Genomic DNA, 12,649 nt, shown 5'->3' with positions numbered 1-12,649 from the left:
ACAGTCTACAGGATAGAGTTGTTTACATCTTGTCTCCATTCTAATAAAACAAATTTCTAACCCCTAACTTAAAAGAGATGTCGCAGTTATAAATTAAAACCTGATCCTCCACTTCCTAACTGAGGAGACAGGCTGCGTCCAGTGGACTCCTCAACCCCTGCTACCTGGCTCGACAGGAGTAAGACGTCTGTGAGGTTACCTTGCAGTGTGGCCCAGCAAGTGGCCCCAGATGCTGGCCTGATGTCTCACATGTCCCTATGTGGGTCACAGCCCTGGTACAACAGCCAGCACTGCGGAGAGCATCTCTGGTCTGGCAACTCTGTCGTGAGTTCAATAATGAAAGTATGTCAAGGGAAGATTCACTTTCAAAAATATAAGATTTTCAAAATGCTTCATCATGAGCTGGGGCTGGCCAAAGCTGCCATTCTCCGTGAGTGTGCTGAACAGCTTTTCCAAAGGGATGGTACTTGGCGGACAGCCCCCAAATCTGGCGGCCCAAGTGGACAGTCCAGGCCAGGACAACCGCTTGAGGTTCCAGTAGGTAAGCAGGTCCCAGCTGTGCTCCAATACTTCCTCCTACAGGTAGGGGAGTGATAAGGTCTGTAAACAAGTCAAAATAACACCTGGTATTTTGCCAGGGGAATGTTAGAGTTCGTAAACAAGTCTGATTGGTGCCTGGCAAAATGCCAGAGGGAGTGGTTTGAGAAGTAACAAAAGTGAGCTATTAAGTGTGGAGATTCCTTATTGGTTGACTGATGTATCTAGTTTATTATGCTAATTAAGATAAGCTGTACAAAATGTATAAATAGCTCTGTTGTCCTACAATAAAGGGCTCCCTCTCCTGCTGTATCAACGTACACAAGTTATTCGTCACCCCCCGGTTATTCTGCAGCCAGCCGGACTACGGCAGGGGAACACCATGTCTTTGGGCAGCCTCTCCCACCTATCTCTCCTCTCCATCTTGGCCACCAGCGACCAGAGTCTCTAGACCTGGCCCCGAGTCACAGCCATTGGAGGCAGCTGTGCCCTCTGAGGTAGAATTCAATATTTCTAGCTCCCTGATTAGATCCTGCATGTACTGCTCCACCTCCTCCTCTGTGAACAGGGAGGCTTTGTAGCGAGGTTCCAGCAGCAGGTCATGGAGGGTGGCAGACAGGTGGCTTGCCATGACTTCCTTCAGCAACATCATCAGAGTGTCAATGCCTATCTTCTCCCCAAAGAGCATCTTGACCTTCTTGCTGAGGATGTAGATCATGGGGATGACCTGGCTTAGAGTGGACATATAGGTACTCATCTCCAGGCTGGCAGCATCTAAGGGCCTCAACGCATGACCCATGGACTGCATGACTTCCCACTAGTAGCAGCTGATCAGTTCTCTGTAGTTGCACTCAATGGACATCTCCATAATGGCCCTCTTCTGCTGCAGCAGCCACTCCAGCATGTGCAGGGACTTGCTCCACCTGGACTACACATTCTGGACGAGGCAGTGCTACTGCAGCTTACTCCCGCTGCAGTGTGGCCAGCTTCTCCCTGGCTCTTGGGGAGTGCTGGAGCCGCTCACACAGCTTCTGGGAGGTGCTCAGCAGGCTCTGCACCATCCTCTGGCTCTTGATGGCCTCACTTATGATCAGGTCCACTATGTGGCTGAAGCAGGGCATGCTCGAGTGCTCTGCCTCGATCAGAATCTTGCGATGCTCCCATTGTCAGTGACCATGATGCCCGCATGCAGGCCGATGGACCTACACCCAGGTTTCTCACCAGCACTCTAGCTGCTTCTGGATGCTGCCGCCGCCATAGTCACAGTCAATCTGCGATGCGTCCAAAAGTGCTGATCATTGGTGGTCCTCTCAGTGTGGGCAGGCCAAGAATGCAAAGGTGAGCCAGTGGGCAGTGACGGTCAGGTACTCACAGATCTGGGTACTCATCCGATGTGAAGTGGACCACACTGCTGTCGGCCTCCTTCAGCTGCTGTCAGCCTCCTTCAGCTGCTGTCAGAATCATCTGCTTCACATTGTCATACATGCCTGGGATAGCTGTCCTGGAGAAGCAGGAAGGGGAGTACAAAGATTACTGAGGTTTCTAGTATTTGAGCAGCCTGATAAAACCAACCGTTATCCACGAAGGAGTATGGCTGGAGGTCAAGTGCAATCATTTCTGCTATCAGACTGGTGATTTTTTTTTGGCAATTGGGTGACAATTGGGGTCATTGAAGGAGGACCTGCCCAACAACTCTGTGCTCAGTGGCCGCTGGACACCTGGAGAGCTGGACAGGGTGGTCTTGGGGTGGACCTCTGCCTTGAGTACATACTGGAACCTCTGCAGGTGCCTCAGGAGGCAGCTGGAGCCCAGGTTGGTGGGCTTCTTGCCCCTGCTGATGGTCCAGCTGCAATGCAGACACACCACCTTGGTAGAGTCCAAAGAGCAAATGGAGAAGTGGTTCCACAGCTTGAGGTCGTCTTGCTGCTGATGGGAAACACCGCTTGGTGGTTACTCCTGACCATTGCTAGCAGGCCAGGCATCTTAGAGAAGGAGCTTTCTGCAGAAACCAGAGTGGCAACTGGAGAATTCGCCAAACTGGCACCCAGGAAGCCCTTCTGGGCCCCGAGCACCTCGGGATGGCATCTGTACAGCTGGTGCCCACATCCCTCTTCTTCCCCCCCACTGATGACGCAGTCACAGTACAGGCACAGGGCCTTCAGACTGTCCATGGGTGCTGATGAGAAGTGGTGCCAGACCTCCGACTTCAGCCTCTTCATGACCTTCTTGTTCTGCTGGAAGACAGCACCAGGCTCGCAACTCCTTAGGATGACAGAAGGGACACATCCCTGAGAGTGCATCCCTAGGCAGGTCTTCAGCCATCCTGTCTGGGGACGAGGAGGTCGAGGGGCACTCTTGGACCAGCTTTCCTGGAGAGGACGATCCGGGCTCCCCCTCTGTAGGCAGCAGGGTGGGGAGGTGTGGGGTACAGGAGGGGGATGCCCAAGCCATCCCCCATTTTCCTGCAGCATGATGGAGCCTTGCGTTCTCCACATGTGCTGGATGATCAGTTGGTACCCAGGTCTTTCCGTTCTTACCCCTGATGAACTCATGCAGTGCACGCAGAAGGCCTTGGAGCTACCAAGTGGGGACAGGTAGAAGTGTTTCCAGATGGCCAACGTCCTTCTGGCCCCCGTGCTCCTGGGAAGGCAAAGGCTTCTTTCCCCCACGCCCTCTGCGGTTCAATAGTAGTGGAGCACAGTAAGGTGGGGGAAGACCCTGCCTGGGCCTCCTCTCTGCTGTACCTCCAGTGACCAGTACATCAGACACCTCAGAAGAGACCACAGACATGGGCTCTTCCTGCATGTAGTCAGGGAATGGGATCGTAGCTGCTTCATCTGGGCAAGTCTGATGGGCGAGAGCATGGAGCCCAATCCCCGATCTCTGCAGGCTGTGGTGGAAGCAGGAGGAAGGGTGACAGCAAGGAGGAGCCGAGAGACACACTTCAGTTCTCCTGCACTACCTTGGTGGGGTGCGCAGGTCTCATGTGCCTCATGAGGCAGCTGGTGCTCAGGTCCTTCTCATTCTTGCCCCTGCTGAACTCCTGCATGCAGTGCTTACATATTGCCTTAGTCTGTCCCAGAGGGAGATGAAGAAATGCTTCCATGCTGGAGATTTCTTCCTGGAGCTGACGTGGCAGCTGGAGAGGAGGCTCTGGGTTACAGCTTCCATGGCCACGCTGTGCTGCCTGCTGCTGTCCTGGAGGAACAGAGCCCCATAGCCATCCTCCTTGAGGCTCCACCAGCCTGGCCCTCCACCTGCTCCTCACATCCTCCTGCTCACTCTGAAAGTCCACCCCTTCCAAACAGTGGCTGGGAACTGGATCATCTTCTTCCTCCTCTATTTTGAAACTTATATCATCAGAAACACAATCACCTTCGCCTCTGGGACTAGCGTCCTAGTTGTCCTCCACCACTGACCATAACTACCCCAGCTCATTCCTCATGCTAGTGTCTCAGGTCAATGGAGAGCTGGTACGAGTGCCCCTGTGTGCGTGCATCACCATCACCCTTTCACAGCCATTTCGTCTCTCGGGCTGCTCCTGTGAGTGCTCCACCTGGGGCTCTGCTGCCACGTGCCTGGCCGTGGGGACGCACAGGGGAGACTGGCTGCAGGTCTTGAAGACAGGGTCCCCACCACCTCGACAGCACCTCTTGCATGTCCCAGATGCACACAGGAAAGCTCACAGCAGTGGGACACCCGCAAAGCAGAAGCAATCCAGGCCCATCGCCTCCTGCATTCTCTGTGCTCAACACGAGGCAGAGGAACCACAGCTAATCAAGCAGGAGAAGCAGATGAGCCTGCTAAGGCATAGCCAGCCATAGCCAGCAGCCTCCAGGGCCAGGAAGGGGCCTCCCACCAGGCGCACTGGCCCTTAGCATGTCCTGGGTTAGCGTCACACTGCCTGGAGAGCTCAGGGCTCTGAGTAGAAGAGACAAAGGCAGACAGGACAGGAAGGAAGAAGCAGACATTCATCCACATCTACCAGAGGTCCATGTCCCAGTTCTCACTCTGCAAACTCTAGGCCGGCCAAGGATCTGGGCGGCGCGGGTCTGTGCGCTGGGGACCCCTAATGGCGTGGCGCCCATTCTTTAGCTGCTTTGTCTGTCCCCAGTGCACCTCCTGCTAGCTAGGCACCACAGCCAAGGACTTTGGCCCAGTAGCCTGAGATGCTGAGGTCCCTGTGCCCCTCCCAGGGACCCACGTGCTGGCGTGGGGGGCAGCAATTAAATTTGATTTGTAGCTGCATTAATTAATTGGCCTTAACATTTTCCAGAACAGTTAATATTAAAGTTTGGAAGAACAAACAATATTTTGTAATAATTAGGACCACTGAAATAGTACCATTAAAGAACAATCATTAGCAGCATTTGAAATTTATAGATATCACCTACCAAACCAGAAATCAAATTAACATATTTCTGATTTGTTTTTTATTAGCTGTTAACTTTATACAGAATTCCTTGTAGAATTCCCTAATTGAAAGATGTTGAAAAGTTTAGTTGGCACGGATTTAGGTGTCATTGATTGTGCTTTCACAAAAGCTTGTGATAGCTGTTAATTTTATATATTTAAATAGGCTTTTGCATTATAATTTTAAAATATTTTGCTGAGAATATGTTTTATCAGTGTTCTTTCTGAAATACATATTTTCATTATAAAAGGGTCAGGTCAAAATAATTCAAATAGTTTATGTAAGAATATGAATAAATAGATCCAGGCATCCTTATAAATTTTAATGATATCTTCTACCCTAAAATTAAGATGTTTAGGAATCCTTAACACCTTTACCTACAAACTAAAATGTTGATACACTTTAGACAAAAGCTATTAGATGCAGGACAGCAACATAATTTAACTTAGACAAAGAGTTAATATTTTAGTTTTGTCATACATTTATAAAGATTGTGGTTCCACTTAACTTAAAATGTTATTTTGGATTTAATTTTTTGTTAGAAAAATTGATCTATGTTGAAAAGAAATTTTTTTAAATGAGAATTTCTCTCATTCTTATAATCAAAGAAATCAATAAAGGTGGACTGCCACTTGCTCTCCCTCTTTGATCAGATTAGACTCTCTGTCTACCTTGATCAATAGATTCTTAAAATTAGATAACTTTTAAATCCAAAGCTTTTGTACAAATCTTTTTATGGAACCATGAAAAGAATCACAAATTCTGATTTTGTGTACAGTATTAAACAATCAAACAAGAAGATTTTTCAAAGTAGTTAATATAGCTCAGTTGTGTGAGAGCCCTTATCTATATGTATGATAGGTTTTGAAGAAAGCTACCCTAAGATGAACTGTGCTGTGGCAGAAATATAAAATCTTCCTTGAAGATAAGTTGGTTTGAGTCTACAGAACCAACTTTATTGCAGCATGAAAAACTCCTTTTTGCTTGGATCTGAGAATATTAACCTGGCATTGGACATGATCACCAAAGGAAAAAGGATCCATTAAAAAATGAGAGTAATGGATAAACTGCTAAGAAGCCAGCACAGCATGTATTTGATGATTTCTTTTGACAGAAACATTGTACTTATCTTAAATCCACACAAAGACATGAATGTAATCAATGGACCTGTTAAGCATTAACAATGCTTACCAATAATAAAATTCTATTTAAAGTCAAGATACATCTTTAAAATTACAATTCCAGAAAGAAAAAGGGCTACAACTCTATCTCAGTTATAAATAAAATTCTTTGCCATTTAACAATTTTTACATTTCATTTTAGTGAATAAAAAAGTCAGATATTTTTATAGAACAAGTAAACATTATTGATCTAGATGATTTTAGTCATATTTAAGGCCTACCTCCTTCTTGGACACTGGTCATTGAGTCAAATTCTCTGGTTTCTTCTGGTGAATTAAGTGCAAAGCCCTCTCTAAAGCAAGGAAAGAGAAATAGATCTCTCAAATGCATCTCTCAGTGGAAAAATAACTTCATACCAGAGTTACCACTGTAAAGTGCCAATAGGAAGAGTAAGTTGTTCCCTACTTCTTTCTCTGACCTGTTCCCCATCAAATAGGATGCTTGGACAGAATCTGATTTCTCTCCCCATCACTATATGAGCAGGGTAAAAGGTTTATGTAAACATATGAAGTAAAATTAAATTGGAAATAAATAATGGATATATGTTCCTCTCATAATAGCATAACACTGAAGAAGCAGGGTTGGTCATTAAGTCATAATTAAACACTAGCATACAAGCAGAAACATTATACTGTCATAAAACCACAATGTCAGATGAAAACCACAGAAATAGTTCCACTCAGTCCTAGCATCCAGGAAATTCTTTTTTTAAAGGTGTTTCTTTTTGGGGCTTTCCCAATTTGTACTCAGCAATGAAATTAGAAACCTTTTGTGATGTGTTAAATATTCCTTTTCTGTATATATACTATATGATCCTAAATAGAATACAGAATTTTCAACCCATCTTAAATGATCTGATAACTTACATCATATGCTTCATTTTATCATGGTCTACAGTATATCAAATATGTAAAAGGACAAAAGTAAAAAAGATCTCAATGTCAAATTAAGATCTGTGTCTAGTACATATTGATAGGTGACACCCAAGCAAGGACTGGTACTTTGACAGTTGTCTTCTGTAATAATTATTCTGTTCCTTTAATGCCATTTGGTTTAAAAATATGCACACACTCTCACAGTAATACACTCACTCACTCAACCATACACACAAACACATAAAAAGAACTTACACGATTTCATTGTTCTGGCATTCGAGCTCTCCACAATTGTCCTCAAAGGCTCCCCTCCACCTCTGGCCCTCTCTTCGATCGTTTTATAGGGAATGATAACATTTCCTCGAGCTCCAGATGTTCTCAATACCTTCCCTCCATGATGCCAATGCTCTCATTCACGAGTCACAGATTCCTCAAAAGTAAAGATGCCAGCATGGTTGTCATCAAAACTGTTTACAGTGGCCATGGAGGGTGATCTAAGGCAAGCGAGAGTGGAGACTGATTGGTTTCCAGGATGCCATCTTGGAAGCTTCAGAAGAAACTTTGACATTGCTGAGGTGTGCAAGGAAACTTTTACCGTCCTCAAAGCTATCATCATTGATGATGCCAACTCTGATTTCCTTCTGGGTCTCACCAGGTTTAAGACCACAGTTCCTTCAGTGAATTCATAATCAGATGCAGCATTGGCCATGTCTCCTCTGTTTCTGAAGTCAATGAACAAAGAGTTGGTCAAATCCCCACTTTTGCAAATAATGTTCAGGACCATAGTACCACAGTTGTCCAGACACTGATATGTCCCTTGTTCAAAGAAGACTGCTAAATGGGTCACTTTTGGCCACTTCCATGTTGACCTCATGCATGCTGACAGTCTTCCTTGCTTGGTCAGCTGCATGCTTCTTTAAAATGTTGCCAGCTCGGTCATCAGGCAAGTAGCTTGAATGTGGTAAAATGCTTGGCTTTTTTGCTGCTGATTTAGGATTTGGTATTTGGCTAATTCTATTAACTGCTCTATTTCGTTTTCTGGATGTTTCTGCTTTAGTTCCTTCAGAATCCTCGCCATTTCTCCTTTAGCCTATTCATCATCTTGGTCCCTCTCTCATTGACCTCCAGAACCAGAGTGCCATCTAAGAAATTGTCAACATGAGAGTTAACTACTTTCCCATCCATTTCAATTTTCGTTTTGGAAGATGGCTGGTCCCCCTCATGTTCAGTGATCATTCCCCTCTGCTTGCCAGCCTGATACTGCTTGTAGACATACTTGTAAAACAAAAGCCTCTTATCTGCTACCCAGGCAAACACAACACAGAAGGGAAAGAAGAAGAAAGTTAGAAAAATGTCCCAGACCTCCACAATACCAGGAGAAATGACAAGTGTAGGTGAAGATGCTCCAGGCTGCCATCACAAAGAACACATGCAGATGCTGAATCTTCCTCGTCTCTCCATCAGGGACCACCTAAACACAAAGTGCAATGATGATGAACATGCTGAAGGCAGCACTTCCCATGATGGTGCTGGGCCCCAGGTCTCCTGCAGTGAAGTTATGGCCACATAATTCAATAACTGAAAGCAGAAGCTTGGGAGCAGAAAATCCCAGGGCCATCAAAGTCAGGTTGAACATAGTCTCATTCCAGATCCTCACAGTCATCTTGGTGGTCTTTCCATTGTTTTTCTTTATGGTTATTTATTTTTCTTGGGATGTGATGACTTCCATAAAGGACACAAACTGGTCAACAATGATAAAGACTACCAGAAATATGTTGACAATAGCCCCGAAATACCTAGTAGCTCTAGCGATCTTGTCTCTGAAATAATAATCTTGGGGCTACCAAAAAGGCAAAATCACCCTTTTCTTGCAGTAATATGAGACAGTACACTTGCTGGTATCATTTTCTTCTTCCATTTCGGTCTCAGCAGTTATATGGTCCATATGGGAAAATAAGAAAGCCATCAGAGATAACAGATGAAATCTCATTGGAAACATGGGTGAGAGGCTTAACCAAGGCATGCTGTACAGGGAGACGACCAACTGTCCTGACCTATTGATAAAAAGAAGATGGGGACAGGGAAAGTAGAAAAAAAAATCACATCATTAGACCCAAATCCAAAGCATGATTAATACCTTTAAATAAATTTCTGTATGTTTGAGCATCACAATATCTCTGGTGAATCATCATTAATCTGAGTCCATCAGTGATTAGGCAATCTTTTGTGAAATTTACAGTTTGGTCTCTCTTTTTGTGAATTTTCTACTTGTAGTTCCATTCACTGAGCAAGACCCATGACTGACTTCCTGGAAATGAAAAGTTCAATTTTAAGCCTGGCCTTATTAAGCACACATTTATGCACACTAATGGACAACAAGAAAGAAAAACAAAACTCATGAAGTATTAAAAAATCACCTCCTTGTTGCTAAAGCAGATTTTTCTTTTCTATTTTGGTTAGTACATTGTCTTCAAGGACATTTTTCATTGAGAAAACCACTTTATTAAGATTCATGCATTGAAACTGAGACTACGAAAAACTCCTACCAACACAAGGCATGATGATGATCTTAAATTTTGAAGTATACTTACACTGTATTTCAAGAAATCACACCTTACGGCTCTAAACTTGGAAACAGAGAAGTCTATACATTTGCCTGCAATCAAAGCTCAAATGGTATTTGTTCTCAAGAGTAAAAAAAAAATTCCACTATAATGTAATATTTCCACACATTAAGTACAGGTTTTAAAAGCATGTTTTGATGAGAGCACATTTTCTCCTAATTTTCAGCAACCCAGAACTCCAGATATATTAACAACTGGACATCTGGTATTTCAAGAACACTCCTTTCTATTTGTATACGTAGCCTACTTTGCAACCTGCAGGCTGACCCCAACAGAAAGGACAGATAACCAGGCCCAGGCCTAGTTGTCTATAAGACCCTGGCAGGCTTTGAAATCTATATTACCAGCCATAAAATGTTCCTTCTCTGTGTCAGTGTCACACTTTCCATGGTCATTCCAAAACACACATTAGTTCTATAGATTCCATCTAAATCAGCTTATTTGGCAAAAGAACAGTGACCACAAAGTGTATGTGTGTGTGTGTGTGTGTGTGTGTGTGTGTGTGTGTGTGTGTGTGTGTGTATAATATGAAGGGCTATAGGCAATTAGGGTTAGGGCAATAGAGTCATTGAGGAACACAGAGAATGGCAAGCAAAGTAGTGGACAGAATGACCACAGCCCTAAATTCAACCACCAGCTCATGTAAAACTCAGCCCCGATCTCACATCCACTCAGCTTCCAGGACCTGGGGTTTTGAGGCCGGGGTCAAAGGGGTAGGGAACGGATGCTAAGTCCAGAAAGGTCCACAACTCTCATCTGGACCTTTTCTTCTAGACCGAAGAATTTACCAGTGAATAAAAGAAACTCTTGGTCTTCTCAGAGATTATATTCTAATGGGGAGGAAACAAAGGAATAAATGAAATATCAGGTGGTAACTGGCTTCAGGGGAGGCCAGTTATGACATCCATAGCACATGGATAGGAAAAGCATCCTGAGTCAGAACATAGCCCTGTGGCCTGGAAAAAGTTAAAAGAGGAGCTGGGTGAGACGCTCCCATAGCTCCATGCTGCCTGAGAGCCACCCACATTTGTCTATGTTTGTTGCTGATGGCTTGCACTGAAAACTGCTCCAAGGTCCCAGGAGAATCACCATGGTCAGCACATTCTGGAAGATCCTCAGAGATCCCACCATGGCCTCAAGCCCCTTGTAGCTCATCACTATTGGGAGATAACCTTTTGTATTTCTCCCATACTGAAGAAGACCAGGAGAGGGTAAAAGGCTGACAAATGAAAGAAACACATTTACAAAGCATGCAAGAGTTCATGGTCAATGTGTGTCTGCTTGTTCAGCCATTACAGGGCTTAGATGGATTGTGAGATCCCTGCTTAAAACAACATGACCTTCAACTGGCCTGCAAGAAAAGTAGAGGAGAGTTAGTTCCAACTCCCTTATGCATCCATTTATTCCATAATTTATGTGCGCTTAGTATGAAATTTAGAATGACTCACTAGGCTTTCCTCTAGACCTAAGAATTCACCAGTGAATAAAACAAAGTGTTTTCTCAGAGCTTACATTCTAATGGGGAGAAAACAAAGGAATAAATGAAATATCAGGTTGTTAAAAAGTGCTACAGTGTGGGCAGGGCAGAATCAATCTAAGGAAGACAGACTGTGTGTGTGTGTGTGTGTGTGTGTGTGTGTGTGTGTGTGTGTGTGAATGCATACAAACATACAGCAGCATGATTTTACAGTAGATGGTTAAGGAATGCCTCTCTGATAAAGACAACATTTGAGCAAAGTCCTGAAGGAAGCAAATGGTCAAACCTTGTGGATACGGCAGGAAGAGTATTACAACAAAGGACAAATGGTAATGGTGCTTAGCACATCCCAGAACCACAGAGAAACCAGTGTGGAGGAAGGGCTGTGCAGGAGTGGAAATGAAAAGGGAATGGCTCATGGGGCCACCGAGTCCACTGAGGTACTGGCTTTGATGAGGAGAGAGACAGGAATCCCAGGAGGTTCTGATCATAAAGTAATATCTGGTTTTCCTTTTAGAACAGGCGCTCTCCTGGTTCAGTGGAGAGATTGTAGGGGATGGGAGGAAACAAGGAGACCAGATCATGCCTACTATATTAAAATTTGATTTCTAAACAATTCCAATGCCTAGCAGGTATTCAAAAATGAAAGCGCAGACAGCTAACATTTAAAAAGGGGTAGTTATCCTTTTAGTAGGCTTGCAACTTAAAATGGCTTGGAGACTGATAAGGATCAAAAAAGGTTAAATATTTGCAATAAATAACAGTAGTGAACAGAGAGAATAAACCCTGAAGAAAGATTCAAACCTGTGTCTGTCTCCAAGCCTGATATAATTAATCAGTCCTTCAATTCACTGCCAAATTCATCATTCTATTTTTCACATTTCAGCCAAAATAAACTTGCTAAGGAACAGATCTGACATTATGACTCTACTTAAAACTCTTTGTTGGCTCTCTTTTGCCTCATGCCCTGTGGTCAAACCCCTCAGTAGTAAGCTCAAGATCCTTAATGATCTAACTTCTGTGCTCCTGAATGCAGAAATTCTTGATTCCCTAAATAAGACATTTTTTTTTACCTGTTCACCTTTTCAGACTATGTTCTTTCCTCTAAACATTTTTCTTCTTACAATCAAGGTTCAAAAAATATAACAAATCATAGTCAATTTCTAGAGAGACCGATATTGGATTCTTTTCTTAAAACTATTATAGATATCATGCTAAATTATTTACATGTATCAATTATAGCTAATATTTATAATAACAAGCATTTTTGTATCACAGAACTTTTAGTATTTCTATTTTCATTATGATCTTTGCAAACAGCACCCCCTGGAGTTGTGTAGTGGGCAATACACTAAGCCCTATCTAGTATATACTATTAGCTCATTTACAAAGTGGGATAACTGAGGTATAGACTAGTTAAGACCTTGTTGAAAATCATACAGATAGCAAACTCCTGAGTTAAGATTCACACCCTGTCTACTTCCATTAACTGTTCCATTAGGTCATCCTTGATAGTTGGTGAAGCAATGCTGGACAATTGT

The 12,649-nt window shown here is 43.8% G+C and overlaps 2 pseudogenes; both read right to left on the bottom strand.

The window, feature by feature from the left end:
- Positions 1-278: 278 nt before the first annotated feature.
- Positions 279-4,625, bottom strand: LOC144370538 (zinc finger BED domain-containing protein 4-like; annotated as a pseudogene).
- A 2,633-nt stretch (positions 4,626-7,258) lies between these two features.
- Positions 7,259-9,057, bottom strand: LOC144370619 (sodium/calcium exchanger 1 pseudogene; annotated as a pseudogene).
- Positions 9,058-12,649: the final 3,592 nt, after the last annotated feature.

Source organism: Ictidomys tridecemlineatus, chromosome 14 (assembly GCF_052094955.1).
Source record: "Ictidomys tridecemlineatus isolate mIctTri1 chromosome 14, mIctTri1.hap1, whole genome shotgun sequence".
Classification (NCBI taxonomy): domain Eukaryota; kingdom Metazoa; phylum Chordata; class Mammalia; order Rodentia; family Sciuridae; genus Ictidomys; species Ictidomys tridecemlineatus.
Note: the sequence above shows the minus strand (reverse complement) of the source record. Positions and strands in the feature narration are given on the sequence as shown.